The 27,548-nt window shown below is 40.2% G+C and overlaps 1 protein-coding gene across 2 annotated transcripts in view; it reads right to left on the reverse strand.

Moving 5' to 3' along the window:
- LOC124607246 (protein scarlet-like) overlaps window positions 1-27,548 on the reverse strand; it is a 421,917-nt gene that overhangs the window by 378,441 nt on the left and 15,928 nt on the right. The window lies entirely within an intron of this gene.

The following is a 27,548-nucleotide window of genomic DNA, read 5'->3' on the forward strand; positions in this document are numbered from 1 at the left end:
AATTACAAGCGTAGTCACTTTTCACACTCAATGCCAATGTCATATCAGTTCATAAATGTTGTACAACGCAGAGAGAAATTGGAAAGGAATAGATCACGTGCAGCTCAAAACTTCCACCCTTCACCATTCGCATTTCATACACATCCATATCAACACAAACACAACAGCACTACGCTTAAATAGACAGAAACAGTATTAATATTAACAAATATTGTGTATTAGCGAAAAAAATCTGTGCCTTACAAATAGAAATTAACTACTTAAATGGCTGATTATTTATATCGGTTATCTTCAGATCACTTCAGCTTTGTTACAGAGTAATGCGCCAATTTCTTTGCAGACCCTGCTTCCACACAAAAATATGAAAACTGCTGAAGGTAGCAGAAAATGCCCTCAAACGAAAATCTTCCTTATTAAATCGTCTCTGTGACTGAAATAAAAGAATCGACTGTGGCTTTTCAACAGTTACTGCACCTCTCTTTACCTTTATAATTAACTAAAGAGTTGTATCTGTGCTTGAGGGAAACGCCAGTTTATATAAACTAGTTTTTTTGTATATTACACACGGTGATACCTACTTCACCCTTTCTAAACGGTGGGAGAAAATCGACTGCAAGGGAGAAAATCGACAGCAAGAAAGCTTTAGCTAGACCCTGTCCCCGTTAGCAATCCGTGATTGACGCATTGTCCTCAACGTTCAGTAACGAGAATGATGCTGAAGTGCTTTTTGGTACATGTTTTGCTGAAACAATTTTATCGCTCAAGTAGCTTGTCACAGCTTGTTATTTATTTGCACATTGGCGCTAACCACCTTGTTGTCAAGCGCCATAATCCAAACTACAGCAGCAGCCCGCAACAGTGATTAGCTATCTGGCAGCAGTTTCTATATTCAGTAGTTTCAACTCTGCGAACTACATTTTTATGGACGTATTTCGAAACCGCCATTCGGTCAGCGTTGCGCGCATTAAAGCACCAAGGAATAGCCGGCAGATCGCGTTTCGATATTCACGACCTTGAAGACGCTTCAACCGGTACCTTGTTTATCCACCCGACCCCAAGCCAGGACTGAATTACATGCGGAGAAACTGGCTCACACGATACGGCTGCGACAAATAACGCAAGACCGACAACTTTTTGACGTACTCTGGTGGGCCTCTTCGATGTCTTTCAAGTAGCAGTAAAAGAATAATTGGAGCTGAACCGCCAGGTAAGGGGACAGATAAGGGGATCGCATTTGGGCTGAGTGTTTGTGAAGTCGGCGTGTTATTGTACGGACTATGTCAGGGAGCGAAAGGCTATTTACAATTTGTACAGAAACCAGATGGCAGTTGTAAGAGTCGAGGGGCATGAAAGGGAAGCAGTGGTTGGGAAGGGAGTGAGACAGGGTTGCAGCCTCTCCCCAATGTTATTCAATCTGTATAGTGAGCAAGCAGTAAAGGAAACAAAAGAAAAGTTCGAAGTAGGTATTAAAATACATGGAGAAGAAACAATAACCTTGAGGTTCGCCGATGACATTGTAATTCTGTCAGAGACAGCAAAGGACTTGGAAGAGCAGTTGAACGGAATGGACAGTGTCTTGAAAGGAGGATATAAGATGAACATCAACAAAAGCAAGACAAAGATAATGGAATGTAGTCGAATTAAGTCGGGTGATGCTTGTAACGCCGGAAATGCATATCCTCCTATTTCCATCTATTGTACTATTATTTTTTTCCTTGTTTTGTTACCGCAAGATATGACATTTCTGTCTCTTAATATATTGTAATTGTTTTACTTTTTGTATATATATATATATATTTATGCACTTATGCCGATGTATAATTGGTTTGTTTCGTAAATATTATTTGTATTTTTACGCTGGGTCTTGCCTAGGGAAAACTGCTATCGAACGATTACATCGATAGGTCGTGTGAAGAATCAAAGTGTGTAGGATCTTTGGTAGTGTGAACTCTGCCGCGTGGAGCGCGGGCAGGGCAGTGAGAGTCTGGCTGGAGTAGCGAGTGGAGCAGGTGTGTTGTGTGACGCTCCCGTGAGTTGCCGCGCTTTCGGGGTTTGGCAGCATGTAATTGCGCTCGACTCGCGATGATAGTTTCTGACATGGTGTCGCGGACGGGAAGCATTAGCTAGCGCACATCAAGAGCCCGTTTCGCCTGGTGACCGTGTCGAGAAGAAGGCGCGCCAACATCCAGCTTCTGCAACAGCGACGGCCGACAATGAGTGACTGTCGCCACCTCCTCGATCGACGGCTTCAAACCTTCAATCAACCAACAAGGAAGACTAAAAGCACGTAAAGTTTCAGAACTGTATGGCAGACCTCAGCTTTTCAAATTGTTCCATTTGCCTCGCAAAATTACAGCAACTTAGCATGAACCTTTGTTGCTCATTGTCCCAATTGCATTGCCAAGCAGGGTCCCTTCCTTTTCCGAAATGAACCCGAGTGTCGTTGAAATTCAAACGCCAGCATAATTCCATTTCACTGCTTTAATTTCAAAGTTCAGTTAAAGTCTCAGAGCTGGCTACAATATTCAGATTACACAAGCACGAATTAAGAGTGCGAGCTTTGTTACCGTATTTTAGCTTACCTGTGACTGCAGCTCAGCTTGGTACGTACTACATTTTACTATTGTTAATTGTTCAGAATCATTTAATTCAAGATCAAAGTTAAATCTCTTATTTCTAAATTGCGTAGATTCAAGTAGCTTTTGAAACGATTGTTGAGGTAGTCCAAGACTAACTGTATTTTACTGAATTTCGATGTGCTTCAGAAAGAAAGCTCACTATTAACTTCAGTCACTAAATTAACTTTCGATTTTCCGGTTTTATTAATTCTTTTGCTAAATTAAGTCAGGGTGTAGCGAAATTTATTACTTCTGACAAACTTTCAGTTTTCACACTACACGTGTCAACCTTCAGTTGCCACGCTTCTAGTGCTAATTATATGTGTAATAATCTTTCTTTTTCAGTTACTATAGTAATTGTCCTTAGGACTGGCGACCGTGATTTCCCCAAATCTCAAATACCTAATTACCGCTAGTTAATTGTTAATGTAACGGCTGCACATTTACTTTCTTTATTAACTTTACCCCTTTTCAAAATTAATTTCCACCAGTTTCATTAGCACATTTCCTTTCATTTAGATGTAACCCTTTCCTCCCTCCTTACCGACAGGTAAACTTCGGTGACGATTGCTTTTCCAAAACTCCCATTAGGTACACGCGGTTTCATTTTTCACTGTCATTAAGGTCGATAAGTGAGGGGGGAGGTTACACGGTGCGACCTGGTGACAGGACAATCTTCAGTTTTGAGGTTGTTCTGGACACGAATTTTGTATGGTGCAAATCTCGTAACAAAGTATTGGTTACGAACAGGTCGTTACGTCAGCGACATTAAGTAGTGGGAGTAAATCTAATTATATTTGAGATTTGGCATTTATATTGAAAATTATTAAAATGAGTGAAGGCAACAATTACCAAAATTTGGTAGACTTGGATACGGAACAATCGGTCGAACAGTGGGAAACGCGCACGGCGGTTCCCATTGTTCAGGGGCAGGCGGCTAGCATGAAAGACGCGACCGCCGAAACGCAACAAAGAGCAGAAATGGAATTCCAAACTTTAGAAAATGTTTCGGAATCGGAAGCGAAAATCAAATCTGTACCCCTTGATGATGAATACGGGGGAACATGTATAGAGGAACCAGCTACGGAAGTAAAACCGGTAGTCTCTGGGAATTTAACTGATTTATTGAATGCTTTGATTAATGAAATCAAGAGTCAATCGGCAGAAATTATAGCTCTGTCTGCCAAGCAAGAAGCTCAGTCTGAAAAAATTGAACGAAAGCTAGACAATCAGAACAAAGCTATTAATGTTGTTAACCACAATGTTGGAGTTGTTAATACAAAAGTTGATAAAATCAAAGAAGATATTGTTGTAATTAATACCGAAATCGGTAATCTTAAACAGGAAATGATAGGCGTTCAGGCGGAAATTGCGAGCATAAATACTCGCTTTGATTCCGAAATTAGCAGAATCGAGAAAAGTGTAGGAGAAGCAGTTGCTCCGATCATCGAGAATAAGGTGACGGAACAAATTCAATTAGTGAAAAAAGAGGATCAACAGAAGGTGGAAACTTTAAAGGCTTTAGTGTCCGAAGTAGACACTAAAGTGAGGGAGCAGGCTAATACCTGCGAAGAGAAAAAGAGGGAAGTGGAAACGCTTGCGACAACCACTTGCCAAGTAATTACGAGAGTGTCGGAATTAGAAAAGAAACTTGATGAAAAACAGAGCTATGTGCCAATCTGTGCACATAGTTCGGAATTGTTGACGAAAGAGGAGCGGTTCGACCCCTTGAAAAAAGGCGGTATACACGCGACGGATTTCATTAAGAATTGTGAAAGAGTTTTACCCAGATCATGGACTAATGAGAGAAAAATTAATGCGGTTATTGATGTGCTGGCTGGTGATGCCAAGCGTTGGGGCTTAAACCTCAACATTACGAACCTGACTTTTGACGAGTTTAAAGATTTGTTTCTGGCTGAATACTGGTCGGAGCAAAAACAGCAAAGTGTCTGGCGCGAATTTGTCGTATCGAGGCCTTTCGATGCGAATTCGCGCGGTTCGATGAGGGAGTTTTGTGAGGGCTGGATCCGCAAGTTGGAATATTTGCGTGATCGCCGCACGGAATCCGAAATAGTCTGGGAACTCTACAAGAAGCTTCCAGATGATACAAAACGCTACGTAGGAAGCAATTACAGGACAATCAGTGATTTCCTGGAAAGAGTTGAGGACGAGGACAATTGGCGCAATAATCGCGACAGTGGTAGAGACCGTGGTAACAACAACGGGTACCACCCCAACCATAACAACGATAACCATGGGAATAATGCATACCGCAGCAATAACAATAATGGTTCGGGCCGTAATAACAATCGGTACAATGCAAATGATAACAGGAATGACAGAAACCAGTATCATACTAACGTGATACGGGCTTCACAGAATAGTAATAACGCCAGAGGGTGTGATCAGCCGCCTCAGCAGCATCCGGGGAGCGTATCTGCTGGGACGAGACAGGGAAACCATTAGCCGCGCCGGTGAGGGGCCGAGCGGGCGTGGAGAAATTTTGGCGGCCCAATAACAGGAGAAAACCCAGGTATCGTCATTATGAAAATTCCGTGTGGAATAATCAACGGCGGGAGAGTGTGCCAGTGTTAGGAGAAAGGAGTGCGCCCACAAGTAGTAAATCAGCTGTATACATGGCAGCAGAAAATACATTCACTGTCAGTGAGAACAATTTAAGTAGTGTTCCGGAAATCGATTATAAAGTGGCAGCTGTAATACCCACAGCGGAACTGGAGATTGAGTTTAAGAATGATTCGCAATTGTTGAGAGAAGATCAGATGTCGGATAAAACGTCCGTCATCGAGCGAGGGGATGCAGAGAGGGATGAGGTCTGGTTAAGGCAGTTCGGTCGCTTATACGACGAACTAAGAGATTATAGGGGCCTGTACGGGAGGAGTGTTTATAGGGAGCGCGGGCAGGATTTGCCGCGTCTCGTCCCACAGGAAGATAGTATTTGTGAAGTGATGGAAAGTTCTGGCCCTAACCGGCAGACTTTACCAGAAATAGTTGATGTTAATGGGGAGCACGAGCAAGATTCGTCGTGTTTCGTCCCGCAGGAGTTAGATGTTGAAGTAGTAACGGAAAGTTCTGGCCCTAACCGGCAGACTTTACCGAAAGTTATAGTGGTAGAAGTAGCCGACCCATCCGACGCAAACATCCAGTTTAAACATTGCGAGAGTATTAAGGAGAAAGATTATGAAAATTTTAGTGGTAGCCGGACACGATTGGTAGAAAAGCACGTAGATTACAGCGTGTATGAGGTTAGAGCTGACGTTATACGGTCAGACGGTAGCAGTGTGGGTTGCGCAGATCCAGAGGAAGTAATTTCAGATGCTACTGGGCACATTCTTCCAGGTAGATTGGCAGATGAGATCAATCTGACCAAAGAGGAATCAACGAAGGTGACAATTAGTGAAGTGATAGCAAAGCAACACTCACTAGTTGACGGGTTACAGGAAAAGGTTTCGGTATTGGAGGCGACGCTACAGACTATGCCTCAGGACAAACGTGTTGAAATTAAAACTGTATGTGAACAGAGGCTGAAAAAGCCGCCAGATAAGCCGGATTTGGGATCAAAGCCGGATGGTTTTTTCTGGAATGACCTGGATATAGACGAGGATTTACTGTGGGAAAATAAAGAAACTGTCGAGGACAGGTGTAGACAGATAGTAGTGTTTGTTAATATGCACGACCTACAACTAAACGTGTTGATTGACACCGGTGCAGAATTGAGTGCTGTATCTGGGAAAATATTTGAGTTACTGAAAGACAGACCTGGCATCGTAGTTATGCCAGTAACAGGAGTGAAAATTATCGGTGCTACTGGGAAGGCCAGTAAACCGGTCACAAAACAGATTTTTGTCAACTTCGAGATATGTGGGGCACGATTTGAACAAGAGTTTGTCGTCGTGCCAGACGTAACTACGGAAGTAATTATTGGGTTAGATTGGCTATTAAAGTACCGTGCAGTGATTAATTGCGAAAGCAAAACTTTGACATGTACGTCACAAGATAAAACAATAGTAGTTAGTTTTGACGAGGCAGGAGACGGTGTGCATAGGCAATACCAGCCTATACACATTGTTAACTGGCCGGATGACATTGACGTAGGAATGAGTTTGAACTACTGTAATGTGAGGAATCTCGGCATTGACAATAATGTAGAAAGTGAATTGGAAAGTATTGTAGAAGGTGTGTCAAACGTAACACACGAACAAAGACGAGGCCGACTTTCCCGTACCTACTGCCATCACAACCATAGGGCATGGGGCAAATATGTAGCAGTATTTGAGAGAATTATGAACACCTTGAGACATGAATCGACGGGATTTTCTCCAGAGGAAATCCTGTTGGATGACAGAAGTAAAAGTTTAGTGGAAGAGATAATCAAATTCCCTCCACGGATTGACATTAGTATTGGTGTGAAAAAAGATCGTTTGCGAGAAGTAATGAAGCTAAAAGCTGATGCTCGCATACGTCGTCATGACGCTAAAGCGCGTTTTGCTAAGTTTGCAATCGGAGACTGAGTACTTGTAAAAGCTCATGAGAAATCGAGCGAGATAGACAATGAAATCTCTAAATTTAAGTTTGTTTATAATGGACCATATAAAGTCATTGGTACACCTCACACTGTAGACCTGAAATTGCACCAACCAAGGATTGATTAGTACCACAGATAGGGTAATTTGTACAGTATGTAATATAGAGTGTAAGATTTAAGGATGTGCCATGTGGCGATGCTTTTGCCTGACCTAGAGGTCATTAAAGAAGTTGTAATTAATAAGTAATTTATGTTGATTAAATGATTTAAGAGTTACTGAATATTAATCAATTTAAAAATCCAAGCTGCTAGTTTAAGTTTTCAGCTGAGTCACAGTAGATTAAGCAATGTAAATATGATTTTGTAACTAGCTTTAAGATTCCATGAATATGTGTTTTACTAGTCATTGCCGATGTACTTAGACGCTGTTTTAAGTTTCAGGCTTGTACATGTGTGATGATGGACAGTGTTGAGTTATCCACTGTGATAGTGTTAATGGACTCCTTGAGATTACTCGGGAGTGAGTTTTTCCGAAAGAATTCAGTGAAACGGACGTTCTGGAAATGCCGTTACACAGGCGAGTGAGATCAAGCGTGCCGCACACGCGGGCGCAACAATACTGGCGAGGCGAGCCGCTGTCGGCTCTTGTGCCGCTGTTGGCTCTTGGGCCGCTGTCGGCATTCTTTGTACTTGCGAGTACGGAAGGCGGAATTGTTTTTCTTCCTGGACAGCTGAAAGAATTCTACTGTCAATATTTATGTTTTTTTCGATCTGATGTGTGTTATTTTCTTGTTTAGCGTTTAATGGACTCCCATGACGAGAATATTAATTATGAAAGGGTTATGTAAAAATGTGTATTCTATGTAATTAATTATTAATTTGCGTATTTTGATCTACCTGTTTTTATGACCATGTACTCTGATTAATTTTGTAAATAGTATTCCATTTCTTGATACTGTTGGCAATTTTGACAATTTTAGAATAGCTAAATCATTTTCTGTGTTTTCTATGAATTTTAATATGTTGTCAACCTGTTTTATTTTGTGCAAGATGACAGAGTGGAATAAGATTAGGAGTGTCTTCACTCAATTATTATGGTCTAAAAATTTAATTTATGCTTAATTAGACGAATGCTAAATTTTGTTGATGTTTTGAGCATATGCATTTCCGCTGTTTCTTTTTTGGGACATTTTCTGAGTCTGTTTACGTTACACGAACATCCTCAGACAATGTGGGGCACGTGTAACGCCGGAAATGCATATCCTCCTATTTCCATCTATTGTACTATTATTTTTTTCCTTGTTTTGTTACCGCAAGATATGACATTTCTGTCTCTTAATATATTGTAATTGTTTTACTTTTTGTATATATATATATATATATATATATATATATATATATATATATATATATATATATATTTATGCACTTATGCCGATGTATAATTGGTTTGTTTCGTAAATATTATTTGTATTTTTACGCTGGGTCTTGCCTAGGGAAAACTGCTATCGCACGATTACATCGATAGGTCGTGTGAAGAATCAAAGTGTGTAGGATCTTTGGTAGTGTGAACTCTGCCGCGTGGAGCGCGGGCAGGGCAGTGAGAGTCTGGCTGGAGTAGCGAGTGGAGCAGGTGTGTTGTGTGACGCTCCCGTGAGTTGCCGCGCTTTCGGGGTTTGGCAGCATGTAATTGCGCTCGACTCGCGATGATAGTTTCTGACATGGTGTCGCGGACGGGAAGCATTAGCTAGCGCACATCAAGAGCCCGTTTCGCCTGGTGACCGTGTCGAGAAGAAGGCGCGCCAACATCCAGCTTCTGCAACAGCGACGGCCGACAATGAGTGACTGTCGCCACCTCCTCGATCGACGGCTTCAAACCTTCAATCAACCAACAAGGAAGACTAAAAGCACGTAAAGTTTCAGAACTGTATGGCAGACCTCAGCTTTTCAAATTGTTCCATTTGCCTCGCAAAATTACAGCAACTTAGCATGAACCTTTGTTGCTCATTGTCCCAATTGCATTGCCAAGCAGGGTCCCTTCCTTTTCCGAAATGAACCCGAGTGTCGTTGAAATTCAAACGCCAGCATAATTCCATTTCACTGCTTTAATTTCAAAGTTCAGTTAAAGTCTCAGAGCTGGCTACAATATTCAGATTACACAAGCACGAATTAAGAGTGCGAGCTTTGTTACCGTATTTTAGCTTACCTGTGACTGCAGCTCAGCTTGGTACGTACTACATTTTACTATTGTTAATTGTTCAGAATCATTTAATTCAAGATCAAAGTTAAATCTCTTATTTCTAAATTGCGTAGATTCAAGTAGCTTTTGAAACGATTGTTGAGGTAGTCCAAGACTAACTGTATTTTACTGAATTTCGATGTGCTTCAGAAAGAAAGCTCACTATTAACTTCAGTCACTAAATTAACTTTCGATTTTTCGGTTTTATTAATTCTTTTGCTAAATTAAGTCAGGGTGTAGCGAAATTTATTACTTCTGACAAACTTTCAGTTTTCACACTACACGTGTCAACCTTCAGTTGCCACGCTTCTAGTGCTAATTATATGTGTAATAATCTTTCTTTTTCAGTTACTATAGTAATTGTCCTTAGGACTGGCGACCGTGATTTCCCCAAATCTCAAATACCTAATTACCGCTAGTTAATTGTTAATGTAACGGCTGCACATTTACTTTCTTTATTAACTTTACCCCTTTTCAAAATTAATTTCCACCAGTTTCATTAGCACATTTCCTTTCATTTAGATGTAACCCTTTCCTCCCTCCTTACCGACAGGTAAACTTCGGTGACGATTGCTTTTCCAAAACTCCCATTAGGTACACGCGGTTTCATTTTTCACTGTCATTAAGGTGAGTGGGGAGGTTACATGCTGAGGGAATTAGATTAGGAAATGATACACTTAAAGTAGTAAAGGAGTTTTGCTATTTGGGGAGCAAAATAACTGATGATGGTCGAAGTAGAGAGGATATAAAATGTAGAATGGCAGTGGCAAGGAAAGCGTTTCTGAAGAAGAGAAATTTGTTAACATCGAGTATAGATTTAAGTGTCAGGAAGTCGTTTCTCAAAGTATTCGTATGGAGTGTAGCCATGTATGGAAGTGAAACATGGACGATAAATAGTTTGGACAAGAAGAGAATAGAAGCTTTCGAAATGTGGTGCTACAGAAGAATGCTGAAGATTAGATGGGTAGATCACATAACTAATGAGGAGGTATTGAATAGAATTGGGAAGAAGAGGAGTTTGTGGCACAACTTGACGACAAGAAGGGATCGATTGGTAGGAAATGTTCTGAGGCATCAATGGATCACAAATTTAGCATTGGAGGGCAGCGTGGAGGGTAAAAATCGTAGAGGGAGACCAAGAGATGAATACACTAAGCAGATTCAGAAGGATGTAGGTTGCAGTAGGTACTGGGAGATGAAAAACTTGCACAGGATAGGGTAGCATGGAGAGCTGCATCAAACCAGTCTCAGGACTGAAGACCACAACAACAACAACATGTCCCGGGATATACAGGATACTAGCGTTCGTCATAACCGACTATTCATATATCGTCTTACAAGCTTTCCAGATCCTTTTCCGCCCATCGAGATATGTGTTTTGCGTACCGTTCTGAAAATCCCGTCCCGCAAAGCCAATGTGATTCACAGAAACACACTACGACAATTTGCTTTCTATCCTTGTCTCATGCTGTTGCAAAGAAATTCTAGAGTAGTGTTCCATCATGTGGAGTTCTTATTAAGTAGACACGATAGCAAACATCAAATGGATACAGAAAGGCGCTGATACGACGTAGCAGGTTGGCACAGCTCATTTGAAACTGTAGCACAAATCCTCGGATGATCTCGCGAAATCCAGTTAGGTAAATTTTGACAACGTATAAAGAGGACTGGGCAATCATTATGCAGCGATCGATGTACCTCTCGCGTAGGGACCATGACAATGAGATGTGGGCACTTACGTAGGTAGATGGATAACCATTCATTCCCACTATGAACATATGGATAGAGTATGAAGAGAAATCGATAACGTTAGTACGACGTACCCTCCACCAAGCACTGGACAGTGGCTTGTGCAGTATATATGTAGGTTAGATACAATGCCAGAGATACCGACGATGACCTTCATTTTTTCTTTTACATAGTACATGTTGTGGGGAAGCGCATGTCAGATAAGTCTGACAGAAAATCCACACCTATACTTAATTTATGGAGTTCGCTTACACGAATGTTTGAGAATGGCCCTTGAATCTAGTTTATTCATGTGCGACCAAGTCAGAGCCATGGAATATGAAGAAAAAGTGTCAGGGAGAGACACCTCACAGGTTGGTCTAGTCATTTCTCTCAGAACACGTAAAACAGAAAAATAACACCACAGGGATTCGTCTTAACATTTGTATAGAAACAAATAAGAGTAGCTACCTTAAAGGCATAGTCACGCTACCTATAAACGTGGCATTATTTGCAAACGTATGTAGGCCTACGAATCCCCGAACCACGCACGTTAATGACGACGTTCTACCTTTACCGTAAGAAGGTAACTTATTAAACAGAGAGTTTCCGGAGAGAAAATCACTGTTTGTGTAATAAATATCGCACTAGAAGATAGACGTAGAAACTTAGTCTTATTTGCATCCAGAAGGGACGCTGAATAATTGTTGGGCAACACTTGTAATCTATATGACATTGCATTCGGATGGTGGGCGGTAAGATTCCGTCGTGTCATCCGTGCAGTAAACTGCCGGGTTCTTTTCAAGTCTGCTTATTTGACTTGATCTTGCAGTTCGGCGTATGTTCAGAAAGCGATGTTAGCCCAAAGTACAGACAATAATTAGTCAAAGTGTATGAGGTAAACTGAAGTTCTGAGTCAGTGAGCGAGATGCGCTTCGATTCAGGACGGGCAGGCCTTTCCCCTTGGAGTGACCCGCGTTTGAACTCCGATCTGCAAGCACTTGTAACTAATCACGTAGTACAATTATTGTAAGAAAATACTCTACTTACAGCAAAAGACGCAGTCAAACATAAATGCAATGTTTCGTGAATTTAAATAACTTAGTTATTATATGGCAGCCTAAATTGATGGAACGACTTGCGCAGGACGAGAAAAAATGTGCTAAAAGTGGGGTGAAATGAGAGCAGTTCCACGTTCATACCATTTCATTCAGGATAAGGCTGGGCAGAAAAATTCAGCTGTAGAGTCCTATTCTAGTTTTTCAAAGCGTTTTCGTTTGACCATGTGGTACAAAGTCTTCTACACTTTCAAGATGTAATGAGGTGATTAGCTACAAGAAGTTTTATCTAGGAAGGTATGATCAGGAACAGACCGTTTCCACTTTACAGGGAATAAAAATCAACTCACGTTTTTCACACTTGCGTTGATATTGATGTACCTCTGTTAGGTAGTTAACTGCAAAAAGTACTCGCTATGACGACCACCATTTTTATTGCAGCAACTGTAACTACGGACTAAGTTTTGATACACTTTATCAAAAAGTAGGTGGTGTACTGAGAATCATTTATGCCGCTGCCCTAACACAGTGGAGTGCAATCTGTGAGTCAGCTTGTAAAAAGAGGTTACTAGGTGACACCACGTGATAGTATCATGTTACCTGCCAATATGGTTAGACAGCTACAAGGAAAAACTACGAAAGGAACATAAATTGACTGCTGTCGTACTACATTTGCTGACGGAAGAATTGCGGTCTTAACCATAAAGCACGTACTTGATCCTTTGCATACTGTCACTAGCCAGCAACATTGATTCCATGTCTTGAATATATTTGATTCCATGTCTTGAACATATTAAAAAATAAAAGGACCAGATCTTCCCACTTTACCAGATGAGATAAAATATAAATAGCAGACTTGGCGTTTTAAATACAGTTTATTCTGGAGTTAGGACTTAAGTGTGTGAGTCAGTTCTTCTTTTGCTTTTTTATTGGCCTTCGGTTGCATCCATATAGCCGGTCCGAATATACAACGTCTTAGGGGGGAAAAGGCTCCCTTTTGTTACATGGTGACTCCCAGTAACACACAAAAAATACGTCTTAGGAATACCTTTAACAAGTTATAAATATCTACGTTCTTCGTAAACAGTTGCTTACGACCAACTTCCTCCTTGCTGTCTTGTTACTTAACACATTCCCCTTGGATGTAATACAACCAGTATGTGTGGGTGTCAAACTTGCTGCCATACTGTTTTCTTCTTTATAGAAGCAGCGTATATAATATACTAATGCTGTCAACCTTCGCCATTCATTTCCATACCCGTCCACAACAATAACGTAACACAAGGCGTTACGTGACAACGGCTGAGTGGTCTACATCGCAGAAAGCAATGTACGAAGTTAACAAGAAAGATAAATTCATTAGGGTGGACAATGCATGACTTGCGTTGCATTGTTGCCACCCCGGTCTGATCCAGCAGGCTGCAAAACGCCTGGGTATACACAACCATGGCAGGTCCCGCCTGGAGCTTCGCCAACGACTCGACTGTCTAGAAAACCTGCAGGGCCGAACATTCGGTCAAGGTCAAGTCGGGGAAGAGTTGTGTAACCGGTCTCCTCGAGACAATTTAGTAGTTTTCTAGAATTCTCGCAATCCACTTTGCCACGCACAATCGCCAACATTGCGGTAACTAGGTATGATTTCTCTGAAGCATTCAGATATACAGGACAAGTCAGGACGAAAATGTACATGCTTTAAGGGGTGACAGTATTAGTGAATTTTAACAAAAAACGTCATGTGAACACTTGTCCTGTAGTTAACAGGTTCCGAAGCAACTAATGAAAACAATTGGTAACAGGCCAGATGCAGTTGATTAGTAAATGAAATATTGTGATGTAATATTTAACTTCATTTTGTACATTTCCTCACAAAAGATGTTCAGACATTGACTTTTCTCGATCTGTTTAACCACTTCACCGTCAACTGCTATGCATTTTGCAGCTCCTGTGATTTCCTCTCAGAGAGGTCACAGTTCGTAGTGATAGACAGTAAATCATCGAGTAGAACAGAAGTGATATCTGGCTTTCCGCAAGGTAGTGTCATAGGCCCTCTGCTGTTCCTGATTTACATAAATGACCTAGGTGACAATCTGAGCAGGTCCCTTAGATTGTTTGCAGATGACGCAGTAATTTACCGTCTAGTAAAATCATCAGACGATCAATTCCAGTTACAAAATAATCTAGACCGAATTTATGCATGGTGCGAAATGTGGCAATTGGCACTAAACAAAGGAAAGTGCGAGGTCATCCACAAGGGTACTAAAAGAAATCCGATAAATTTTGGGTATACAATATATCGCACAAATCTAAGGGCTGTCAATTCGGCTAAATACCTAGGAATTACAATTACGAGCAACTTAAATTGGAAAGACCACATAGATAATATTGTGGGGAAGGCGAAACAAAGACTGCGCTTTGTTGGCCGATCACTTAGAAGATGCAACAAACCCGCTAGAGAGACAGCCTACATTACACTTGTCCGTCCTCTGCTGGAATATTGCTGCGCGGTGTGGGATCCTTCCATGTAGGACTGACGGAGGACATCGAAAAAGTGCAAAGAAGGGCAGCTCGTTCCGTGTCATTGCACAATAGAGGTGAGAGTGTCACTGATATGATACGCGAGTTGGGGTGGCAGTCACTTAAACAAAGGCGGTATTCTTTGCGGCGAGATTTATTTACGAAATTTCGATCACCAACTTTCTCTTCCGGATGAGAAAATATTTTGTTGACACCCACCTACGTAGGGAGAAATAATCATCATAATAAAATAAGAGAAATCAGAGCTCGAACGGAAAGATGTAGGTGTTCCTTTTTCCTACGCGCCATTCGAGAGCGGAATGGTAGAGAAGTAGTGCGAAAATGGTTCGATGAACCCTCTGCCAAGCACTTAAGTGTGAATAGCAGAGTAACCATGTAGATGTAGATGTAGATGTCCTGTAGACATCTGCTGTGTTGCTGATCTGAGCTTAGCTGTTGAGCACACGCATATAAAATACGAGTGAAGTGCGTACTGAACTGGTCAGTAAGGACAACACCATGTTGCCTAATGTCGCTTTGATTGCACTCGTATGTGTAATCTGGTTAAGAAGGACATGCGACTGACGCCTATGTGTTTCAAACAGCTGTATGTCGGATACGGCAAAGAAAATGGCACATATTCATTTGAAGTCATTTGTTCAGAATAACCAATACTTTCACCCGTAAAATCATGTACCTTTCCTCCTGACTCACCCAGTATAAGAGCCTCATCCTCAAATCCGTATTTGTTACTATTTCCCTACTATTGTTCAGTGAACGTTTGTTGTTATTGTGGCGTTGTTGCAAGATGCACTGATCGGTTGAAAGTCTTTCTGCATCTCGAAACAGATCATAATCGTGTCACGTCCCTGTACACAATTACTTTATCTGAGAACATCATTATAGGGTTACTGTCGTTACCCGCTTCGTACTTTGTAGCCATCGCTAACAGTAGCGGCGGTATGACACTCAATTTCACCAATTGCTACCATCGCTTCTGACGATGCCTCGCTGTCAAGTACTAGATACCAGGTTCTATTTACTTTCCCTGACCATTAAAACTGAAATAACACGAAGGATAGCATATCACGAAAATTCATTTATTGTGCATAAACAGTATAATAGTGTAATGGTTTCTGTAAGTGACTTGCGGGCATGCAGGATGCCAAATGTGGTACACAGAACTGCCACCTCCGATTGTAACAATGGCTGTCACCCGGCCGCCTACTGAGTCAAAATGTGAATGCGTGTTATTCCTTGGTGCTTCATCTCTACACCAGAGCCAATCAAGTGGCCGTCATGCCATTCTCCCAAAAACCCATAAGCAGAAGTTTTCGGTTAGGGAGAGATCTAGAATACGTGCTGGCTAGGGCAACAGTCGAACACTCAGAATCGAGGTAGGTCACGACAGCATGGGCAACATACGGTATTGCGTACTCTTGTTGAAACATACTGTCACGGAGACTTCTAAGTCATGTCACTCCTGTGCCAATTGTTGCCATCGCGCTTAGCCCTCCAGTTAATATCTAGTTACTTCTTGCCGGGGTTAAGGGCTTGAAACTGGATGTTTTGCAAGAAATGCAGATCTTTAAGCATCTGCAACATGCTAAAGACAATATCCTTAACGACCAACTCCTACTAAGAAATAGAAAATTTTTTGAAGGTTTGTTTTTCGTACTTGTAAATCTGATGATCTGGGGATTTTCACATGCGTGCGCTGATTGGCGAGCGCGGTTGGTCAAGCTGTTCATTTTCTTTCTTTGTATCCTCATTTTCCCTTTAGTATGAAGGTGACTTTAGCCCGCTGAACACCTCACGTTTTATCCCTATATCTTTATTACCACGATACCACGACGTCTTTAGATTACGTCCCCTCAGCCCCCCACCCCCCCGCCCACCCAGGTTAACTACTGGCTTTAGGTATAGTTTTTAAGAATTCCTCCTGTTGTCATAGGTAGTTTTATATATTTCTTCACTGGCGTAAGCAACCGTGTGTGGTTATTTTTAGATTTCATCTCCTATTTAGCTCGTCTCTTGTTCTATCCATTTCATTTTTTGGTATACGTTGATCCACGGTTGGGAATATATGGGCTATTTAGCACCGACCCATTTGTAAAGTTTCTCGTATTCGTATGCGCATTCAAGTAACTTCCCTTGTCTTGCGTATGTGCATAGATATCGGGTCAGGCTTGTAAGTGAGCGACCGTTTGCAGCTACAGTTTATGGCGGGTCATGGCCCATCGAACATAGGCCGGTGTGAGGTGGAGCGTACACCAGTAAGTTAAGTAGTGGTTTTGACTTTGTACATATGTACTGTTTGTGTTTTCCTTATCTTTTTCGTTTATAAATGTGTAGCTATGGTGTTCTTGTAATCATTGACAAAGGTCTTCTTAAGCACTTGTGGGTTTTATTGTTGTTCTGAAGAAGGTGTAGTTATCTACGCCGAAACCTGGTTTAACACATAACACTAGGTGCTTTTTCCGCAATCGAGGCCGGTTTTTAGTTTTTCAATATTTTAATCAACGATTGCTGACGCGCTACGATGTTGAAGGTTCTTAATAATATGTGTCTATACAAGATATTACATTAAACAAAATATTACATGACACTTAATATTTTTTGTGGGGGTTGGGGAAATTACCCACCTGCTACATCCAAAAATTCATCTAATGAGTAGAAGGAGTTACCATTAAGAAATTCTTTTAATTTCCTTTTAAATGCTATATGACTATCTGTCAGACTTTTGATGCTATTAGGTAAGTGACCAAAGATTTTTGTGGAAAACATAATTTATCCCCTTCTGAACCAAAGTTAGATTTAACCTTAAGTAGCGAAGATCATCCTTTCTTCTAGTGTTGTAGCAATGTACACTGCTATTACTTTTGAATTCGTTCGGATTGTTAATAACAAATTTCATAAGTGAATATATATACTGTGAGGCTACAGTGGAGATCTCTAGCTATTTAAATAAGTGTCTGCAGGATGATCTTGGATGAGCTCCAGCAATTATTCAGATTACACGCTTTTGTGCAATGAACACCCTTTTACTCAATGATGAGTTACCCCAGAATATGATGTCATACGAAAGCGAAGAATGAAAATAGGCGTGGTAAGCTAATTTACTCAGATGTATATCGCAAAAATTTGCAATGATCCTAATAGCATAAGTAGCTGGACTCAAGCGTTTCAGCAGATCCTCAGTGTGTTTTTTCCAGTTCAACCCCTCATCAATGCATACACCTAGAAATGTTGAATATTCTATCTTAGCTACCGATCTCTGATCGAAGTCTATATTTATTAATGGTGTCATTCCATTTACTGTGTGGAACTGTATATACTGTGTTTTGTCAAAGTTTAATGAGAGCCCATTTGCAGAGAACCACTTAATGATTTTCTAAAAAACATCGTTTACAATTTCACCAGTTAATTCTTGTCTGTCGGGTGTGATAGCTATACTTGGATCATCGGCAGAGAGTATCAGCTTACTGTTGTTGAGTTCGATAACTGGCTTGGGAGCTGCTAAATGTCAAAGAGACCGTGACAATACGATCCAAGCCTCTTCCAACTACGGGCTGGTCCTAGACACTCGTGAAAGCATGAAACCTGCAGTACATCAACCAAAGTACACGCAAGAGCCACTTCATAATGCAACAAAAGCTTATCTCCTCTAACGGTATGAAACTCGCGAGAGACTTCCAGAGAAGTACGAACATGGAGATATCATCACAATAGATTCTCCGAATAGTAACAATAAGTACTACAACATTTAATTACTGTTTGATCAAAAGTATTCGGATACCTGTTAGCGGACGTGAATGTGGGGTGGGGGGGGGGGACACCATCCTTCACCCTTATGACTGCTTGAACTCTCCTGGGGACTCTTTTAACCCCTCGACCGTGTTCGACGAACTGGGCTCCGGAGCCACTGCGGCACGGTCGTCGTTGTAGCCGTGCTCTCTTGCCGGGCGTGCACGTCGAGTTGAGTTCCCGCCGCCTGTTGACGCTACGGTACGTGCTCGACGACGGCGCTCGGGCGAGCAGTCAGTCGCCTACGAAATTCATTTTGAGGTCTCTGTCAGCCGCTAGAGTCGCTCTACACAGTGTAAAGTTCTTTCAACGGAGGTCTCTGGCGGTCTTTTCAGTGAAACAATATATTTTGTGAGACAGTAGAACTTTCCAAGTACAAACATGTCGAAGCGCGCATCTTCTTCGTCTTTGCGTGATGAAGACAGTGAACTATTATTAAACCAAAGCGATAATGAGTGGTCTAGTGACAGTTTTTCGAGCGGTGGAAAAGTGATAGTGATACAGAAACGTCAAGTGTGGAAGAGGACGTCTCCGAAGAAGTGCTGACCGCTGACACTAGTTCTCCAAGATCTGCTACACCTGTATGTAGCAGCATGTCTAAAAAAAGAACTGCCTACACAGTGGATCCGCCATACGGGACGTACTGATCAAGAATTGCACCACAGGCCTGCAATGTCGCCCGCCTTCACTTCATGTGACTTTTTCTGTTGCAGTAGTGAGGTTTGTGAAAACCCCTACCAACAAATGTGGGTGACCTGTAATGTCGCCTGGCACTGCACTAACTACTGATATATTCGTAAAAGTATTATGCGAGTGTGATTGTGTACAACATTTAACCTTGCAAAATATGACAGTTCCTTCAAAATGAGATCTTTGTAGTCAAATGCGTAAGGTGCATTTGATCGCAACTTTATGTGGAATATAAATCGGATTAATCTGTTTGAAACTACCTGTATTATACAAGCTGTTCTAGGTAACAGAGAAGCAGATCAACTGATTTGACGACCTCAGTAAACGGATGTTAGAGAAATAAGTCTAGTGTTTTTGGATATCAGAGAAAACACAAACCGCCATCAAACTCAATAGCCTAATCTGATGAACAGATAAGTGTCAACAGTGTCACATATCCTCACTTCATCTATGTGCCTTCTGGACCATCTTTTCAGAAATACGTAACATAGTGCTGTATTGTATTTCTTATTTATTACAACCGGTTTCGATCCTCGTCCACAATCCAGGTAACTGTACTAACAAGAAGCAAAGAAAAAGCAACGTAGCAACAATGAATATCAACACCACATGCAAAAATTTAATCATTTTGTTACTTACGAAAGATAACAATAAAAACTTCACATGTCGCACATAATTCCAAATAAGAGGAAGTTCTGAAATACAGTCAAACTTATACTGTATATCCATAAGAACAAAATTTTCAAAAGTGAAACATTATGGCCATCCAGTGGCAGAAGAATAACTAATGCTCAGATTCCAGGCACGACGACAATAAGAATAAGAGATACATGACCATAGAAATGGCCTAGGAAAGATACAAATATGATAGTTAACACATCAAAATAAGTAATGTCAGACAATAAAACAATAATACAATAGACATGAACAAAATGTGACAACAATCACAACACAAATGGCAAAACAGAAATAATGACAGAGTATATATTGTTTTCTCAACAACACTGACTATTTTCAGGAACATTGTCCATACATGATAAGGTTATAAAAATATACAACGTGCAATACACTACTCTATGCATAACACAAAGTCAAACTCACAATAAAACCATATCAAGTCTATGACATGAACTGTTGCAATCACAAGCATACAATAAACATAATAAAATATTTGTAACTTAAAGATACAATGCAACAAGGTGAACATATATTACAATTCGGTTTACAAAAGAAATATAGTACAAATTTCCCTCATCTACAAATTTAATGTCACAAGTTTAAAAGTAAAATCTAATCGATAGTCTTAAAGTATGTGGGTGAAGGGAAGTATGAAAGTAAATAATCAAAAGAACCTACAAAACTATTTAGTAAATAGCATATTGTTCACTTGCCCAATTTACAAGAAAGGGACAAGAAGAAAATATGTTAAATTCAGTGGAAGAGTGCGAGGAATTACTTCAGATTCTAAGTGAGCAGCACAGTAATAAGAGGAATGAATAATGCAAAATTCTTTGTATAGTCCTAAATATAGATATAAAGCTACCCATCATTTTAAAAGATTTATAAGCTTCAAGCAATGAAAAGACTATGTCTGTGACATGTGGGAGTATTGAACAGCAGGTGATATTAAAACCATTATCAAAAACAAAGATCTGCAGGTAGAAAATTAGGGGTGAATCCTAGTCTGGGTAATGATTCCAATTCTAGACCACAAAATCGTCACTAGAGCACAGTAAAGGTACATCACATACAAAAGTTAACAGCAAAAAGACAAGGATGACAAGTACATATCTGCATAAGGAATAAGGTTTTGAATTACAGTGACTGAATACCAGTCAAGTTTAACAATCAATGTAAACTTCCAAGAGTGGTTAAATTAAAAATGAGAGCACTGCAAAATGTGTGTGACATAGTGTGTGGGTCTAATAACTTAAAACACAATGACATACAAGTAGCTAGAAGGGAAGAGTACAGCAAAGGGTGACAGACTTGTTGGAAGCATATAACAATAGGTATAAGAACTAAAATGAATTAAGATAAATAATATAACACGACTGACTGGTGTAACAGACACCCATCAGGACTGATAAGGTATATAACTTGTTTGTGCAGTGGCCATAGTTCTGCAACACTATGTTAATTTGAAAACTTCAATGAAATTACATCAATAAATTTTGGTCCTTAAGTCAGTCTTTTCATTTAAACATGTTCATGGTATGTAATCGTGTTATCAAATAGTCTTGTGCTATATGTGTAGCATAACCATCTGATTAATAATATTACAAAGGGAGTGCTTGTGAGTTTTAAGATTAGTGCCTACCTAAGGATTATGCATTTTTGTGGTATGGGTGTTCTTTAAACCTAGTTTAAGCTTTATCCCTGTCTGGCCTATGTATATTTTGTAACATGTATATATTTTGTATTCTTCCAGTTGGTCACAAATGGGGTCATGTTCTATGTCATGGTGTAATGTAATGTAAAAGTTGCTACAAGTCGGAAAGGGGAAATGATACTTCTTTTCTTAAATAAATGCTTAAATCTATCTGAATACTTTCCACAGAAGGGTAGGACAGCATGTTTACATTTTTGTTAGTCTTTTATTTTTTGTAAATTGATTTGTTGTCTATCTTGTGTTTGGCTTTTACTTTTATTGTATGATCTAACAACTACCTGTGGCTCACAAACTGTTTTTACAATAATGTATCTTAATGTACTGATTTCAGGCATTCTTCTAGAAAACACAATGGCAAAAATCATCATGTATAATCACATCAGTAATTATTAGCTTTATGAAGATGTTGAACTGGTGTCTTATCTTCAGAAAATCTATAACTAATAATGTGATGATACATAATGACTCTTCCCATTGTGTTACTTAGAAGCTTGCCTTTTCTCCTCTCAGTGTAGCATAATTACACTGACTTTCTAAAAAAATAATGTTACAGCTGAACTCAATATATTAATAATGATTGCAGTAAAAGCTGGTATTAGCCACATGTTGTCAACAGACAATACAAAAATAAAAGCTAAACATAAGACAGAGAGACAGGAAATCACTTAACAGGAAAAAAGAAAGAAAGGTGAAGTAATCCTAAATCTGTCGTCCTTCCTCACTGTGGAAAGGATTCAGATAAAATTAAGCAGTTATCTAAGGGTAACAATATCATTGTTTGCTTCCAGACTGGTACCAACGTAGGTATCACTTTATAACACAACACAGAGAATGATTCCATATACAACCAAACAGGTATGAACTGTGACAAAATCTATATAGACCACACAGGGAGAGAGCTAAGAACAAGGTTTAAAGAACACTCTTACCCCAGTTATGCATCATCCTTAGGAAAACATCTGAATAATGTAGAAGCACCCCCTTAGTCATATTACTAATCATATGGATATGTTACATGAATTAGACCTGAATATTTGATACACAGTCTGAAAAGTAATCTTAAATGAACAGACAGACTTAAGGAGCAAATTTTATTTAAATAAATTCATTGAGCTTCTCAAGTTAATGTAATGTTGTTTTAAGTTCATGACTATTGCTCAATATTATATCTTGTGGATGTCTGTTACATCAGTCAGTGGGCTGCACAGAGTGACCACACAGTTTGAGGCACCATGTCATGGATTGCACGGCCATCCTGCCTGAGGTTCGAGTCCTCCCTCAAGTGTGTGTGTGTGTGTGTGTGTGTGTGTGTGTGTGTGTGTGTGTGTGTGTGTGTGTGTGTTTGTGTTTGTGTGTCAGTGTCAGTTTGGTCCCTTAGGAATGTGCACACGTTTGAACATTTTGAACATCAGTCAGAGGTTTCTTATGTTATCGGTCTTCATTGGTTTTAGTCCCCACATGTATCTTGTGTTACATGACTAACAGGTCTGGCATCTTTTGATGCAAACTTTTATTCAGTTACTGTAATCCAAGAACTTACTCCATATGAAGATACACATTTTACAAAGACATATGCTGGTTAATTTTTCTTACCTTTGTTTTTTACCAGTTAACTTCTGATATAATATAATTTTCTTATGCTCTAATAAGGGTTATGAGATCTAGACTAGGATTCACATTTAACTTTTTACCTATCCATCTTCGTTTTTGGATAATATTTTTAATGTTACATACTTTTCAATTCAAACACATATTGGAGAGGTAGACTTTTAAACTTGAAGCTTATAATCCTGTTAAAACAATGAGTAACTCTTTATCACTGTATTTAGAAACATACTCAGAATTTTGTATTGTTAATTCCTCTTATTAATGTGTTATTCACTTAGAAACTGTAGTAATTACCTCCACTCTTCTACTGACTTTAACATATTTTATTCTTTCCCCTTTTTTGCAAAATGGTCAAGTGATCCCTATGCTATTTGCTAAATGATTTGTAGGTTCTTTTGATTATTTTCTTTTCTACCTTATTACTCACATGTTATCAGACTATCGATTATATTTTCTATTTAAACTTGGGACATTAGTTTTGTGCATTAGGGACATGTATACTGTATTTCCTTTTGTAAACTGAATTGTAATATATGTTTATCTTGTGTTGTATCATTATGTTATGTATAGTTCATTATGTTTTTTGTGTTCTAGTGATCACACCAGTTTCTGTCATAGACTTGACATGCTTATGTTGTGAATATTAACATTATGTTATGACTCGAATAGTATATTGCACTTCGCATATTTTCATGACATCATAATGGATTGACAATGTTTCTGGTTACAATCAGTGCTATTGAGAAAACAAGATATACTCTGTCATTGATATTAATTTACCATTTTTGTTGTGACTGTTCTCACATTTTCCTCATGTCTGTTGTGTTATGGCATAACTGGTTTATTTTATAGCACCATTTATTCTGATGTGTTAACTGGCATATTTGTATCTGTCATAATCTCTTGGGTCATATACCTCTCACACCTGTTGTGGTCGTGCCTGTAATCTCAGAATCAGTTATTCCTCATCCACTGCATGAGTCACAGTGTTTTATTTTAGAAAATTTTAGTCTTTTGGATGTACAATATAAGTTGGACTGTATTTAAGAACTTCCTCGTATGTGGACTTATGTATGACATGTGAAGTCTTTATGTTATATTTCGCAAGTAACAGAAAATGATTAGATTGTTTCACGTGGTGTTACTGTTCTTTGTTTCTACATAGTATTTTCTTTGCTACACTTTGACGTAATTACCTGGATTACGGTCGAAGATCGAAATCGGTTATGATAAACAACAAATACATTACAGCACTGTTTTATGAATTTCGCAAAATATATTTTTTCGTTGTTTGCCACCTTAAACCGGTTATAATAAACAACAAATACATTACAGCACGGTGTTATGAAATTCTCAAAATATATTTCTGCTGTTGTTTGCCACCTGAAAAGGATGTTAGATCTTCTGTGGCATCGTTGATTTTAAGCACTGGACATCGGGCTGTACCATCTAATCAGGACCTCAGTCTACTATCTCAACAATTCTTTCTGGTCATAAATTGACGGTGTAACTTTCATGCGTCCTCATGATTTGAACAAGCTGTCAAACATCCGAGCGCCATTGCAGATGGATCCATTAGTGACTGTGGCTATACTGACGCATGATCGAACACAGATCGTCATGAAGGACGACGTGGAAAATTAGAAGCGTGAACAGTTCCAAGAAACATCCCAACTTTCGCTTGAAACAACCTAAGCACCACCAACAGCATAACGCGAAATAGCTTGAAATCTCATTTCGCACTGCTGGCCAATAAATTGCAGCACCTAAGGCGGAAAGCGACAAACGTCAAATTTCCACTAAGTGTGTTACATACTTCGATAAATAAATTTTGGCAATTCAGTAGAATCACACGAAGCAGGCAGGAAACGACTGAGTCGAAAGTTATGAGCGGAAATCATTCAGATACAGTGGACTTCTCCTACTGCATCCTTTATTATTGTGAAACACATCTCATCTAACGAACAAAATTCTTAAGTAAAATGTAAGGTTTCATGATCGGAAATGTCACAGTTAATAAACCCCTCCCTCCCCCCGGATATTATGCCTTGGGCCAATGGATTCCCATTTAAACCAAAGGTTTCGCCTCCATCAATAGAGGACATTTTCAAGTCGTAGCTGTTTGGAGCGTTCGATTCACACCCTGGCTCGCTACGTACTGCAGCAAAATTCCGTTTACATGTGCTCCCGCGCAGTGAAGTGACGCCACATGCTTTGAATACCCGAAGTGCAATTGGCCGAGTTCGACAGCCGACATCAGCTGTTGCTGTCACCATGTGATGAAAGACTGGTACACATCTTCCTCAGCACTGGGGTCCTCATGTCATTCGATTTCACGCCCTCTTCCTTCCTACTGAAATTCCTGGGGTGTTTTACAATTTGTATGGTTTCTGTATAGCCGTTCATTATATTCGATTGTGGCTTGGAGTACTTGAGTTCTACCAACATGAATGTCGTGGTCTCGTGGCTGCAAAGCATGTTCCGCAACAGCTTATCTGTCACCCTCCCCCTTTTTACAGTTGCCATTGTGATTTTCTAGTCGTTTTTTGACTGTTCGTTTTGCGGTACCCGCGTACACCTCCCAACAATTACTCGGAATCCTATAAATGTCTGCTTTTTCCATCGGTTTGGGAGCATCCTTGGCCAAGTATAGGTGAACCTACAGTTTGTAGAGTACCGGGATTGAGGACATTACTGGCCGCATAGAAAAAATCTTGAGAAAAAGGGACATCGCGTTAATTGGTGGACCCTCCAGGAAGAGACAGGATCACCTAAAATTGGCCAAGAATTCTCGCATACCGCTGAAAAAAACAGGAATTCAAAAAAATGGTTCAACTGGCTCTGAGCACTATGGGACTTAACATCTCAGGTCATCAGTCCCCTAGAACTTAGAACTACTTAAACCTAACTAACGTAAGCACATCACACACATCCATGCCCGAGGCAGGATTCGAACCTGCGACCGTAGCAGTCACGCGATTCCGGACTGAAGCGCCTAGAACCGCACGGCCACCGCGGCCGGTGCAGGAATTCATAGCATTCCGCATAGCTGCGGATAGGTGTACACGGATACCATAAAAAGAACAGTCAAAATACGACTAGAGGGGGACAAGGGGAAAATTAGAAAAGGGATAGGTTGACAGATCAGCTGTTGCGGAACGTGCTTTGCAACCATAAGACCATTACATTCATTTTGATAGTACTCAAATACTGGCAGCCACAAGTGGATACTAAGAAAGGCTGTACAGACAGGCCATAGAGATTGTAAAACATCCCAGGGATTTCAATATGAAGAGTACGTGAACCTGAATGATATTTGGATCCCTGTGCTGAAGAAGATGTGTACCGGTCTTGTACACTGCGGACGTCGGTAATCCAGAACGGCCAGTCGCGTTCGGGGTATTCAAACCATATGACGTCACACCACTGTGCGGGAGCACGAGAAAACAGAATTTTGCTGCAGTCAGTAGCGAGCCAGGGTTCGAATCGAACATTCGAAGAAGCGACGACCTCCTCCGAAAATTTTTGTACATCCATCCCTCTGATTGAAGGTGTGAGGGACTTCGACCATTCAGTTATGTAATAAAATCGTGGATATTCAGCCGTCCCTTCGATTTTATTTATTATATAGTTACCAATTTCGGTGACTCAGTGCATCATCTTTTGGCCTTCACTGACGCTAAAGGGGTGAACTCCAATCGTATACACGATCCCGTCAGTGGCCAACATCTGTGAACTGCTTTCTGTAGGCTACTGTAACAGTGATGTTGTGCCTGGAACCATCAACTGACTGGAGAAACATTCAGAATGTCTTCTGCAGATTGAACCGAAACGTTGGGTTTAAATGTGAAATCCATTCGACTACGGCATAATGGCCTGGAATTTTTTATTAACTGTGAAAGTTCTTAAGGCATTAATATTAGAGCACATGTTTACCAGACAACTTTTTCTTGTTTCATTGCATATTACTTCCTCTCAGACTACGGAAAGCAATGAACTTGCAATAGACGAAGTATCAGAACATTTTCGTTCATAGCTTTCGACTCAGTCGTTTTCATACCACGGTCTCTTACCCCAAATTGATACATTTACCCTTGCCCATCATCCTCATAAGTGTCTAACATCATCACGGAATCGTCCCGTAAGGAAACGTAATGTAGAGGGTTACTCGCTCTGAAATGGAATTTGAATTTCCGTTGATTGTGCGGAAATTGTGTTAAGCGTCGTATAAAAAAGAGAAATTCTACTAGCAATTATGCAGTTCGACAACGGAAGGATTATGGACTGTTGAGACAGCTGTTTATAATTACACCGTACTCCTGCTCGTCTTGGTCGTGATCCTATGACATAC

This window comes from Schistocerca americana, chromosome 3 (genome assembly GCF_021461395.2).
Source record: "Schistocerca americana isolate TAMUIC-IGC-003095 chromosome 3, iqSchAmer2.1, whole genome shotgun sequence".
NCBI lineage: Eukaryota > Metazoa > Arthropoda > Insecta > Orthoptera > Acrididae > Schistocerca > Schistocerca americana.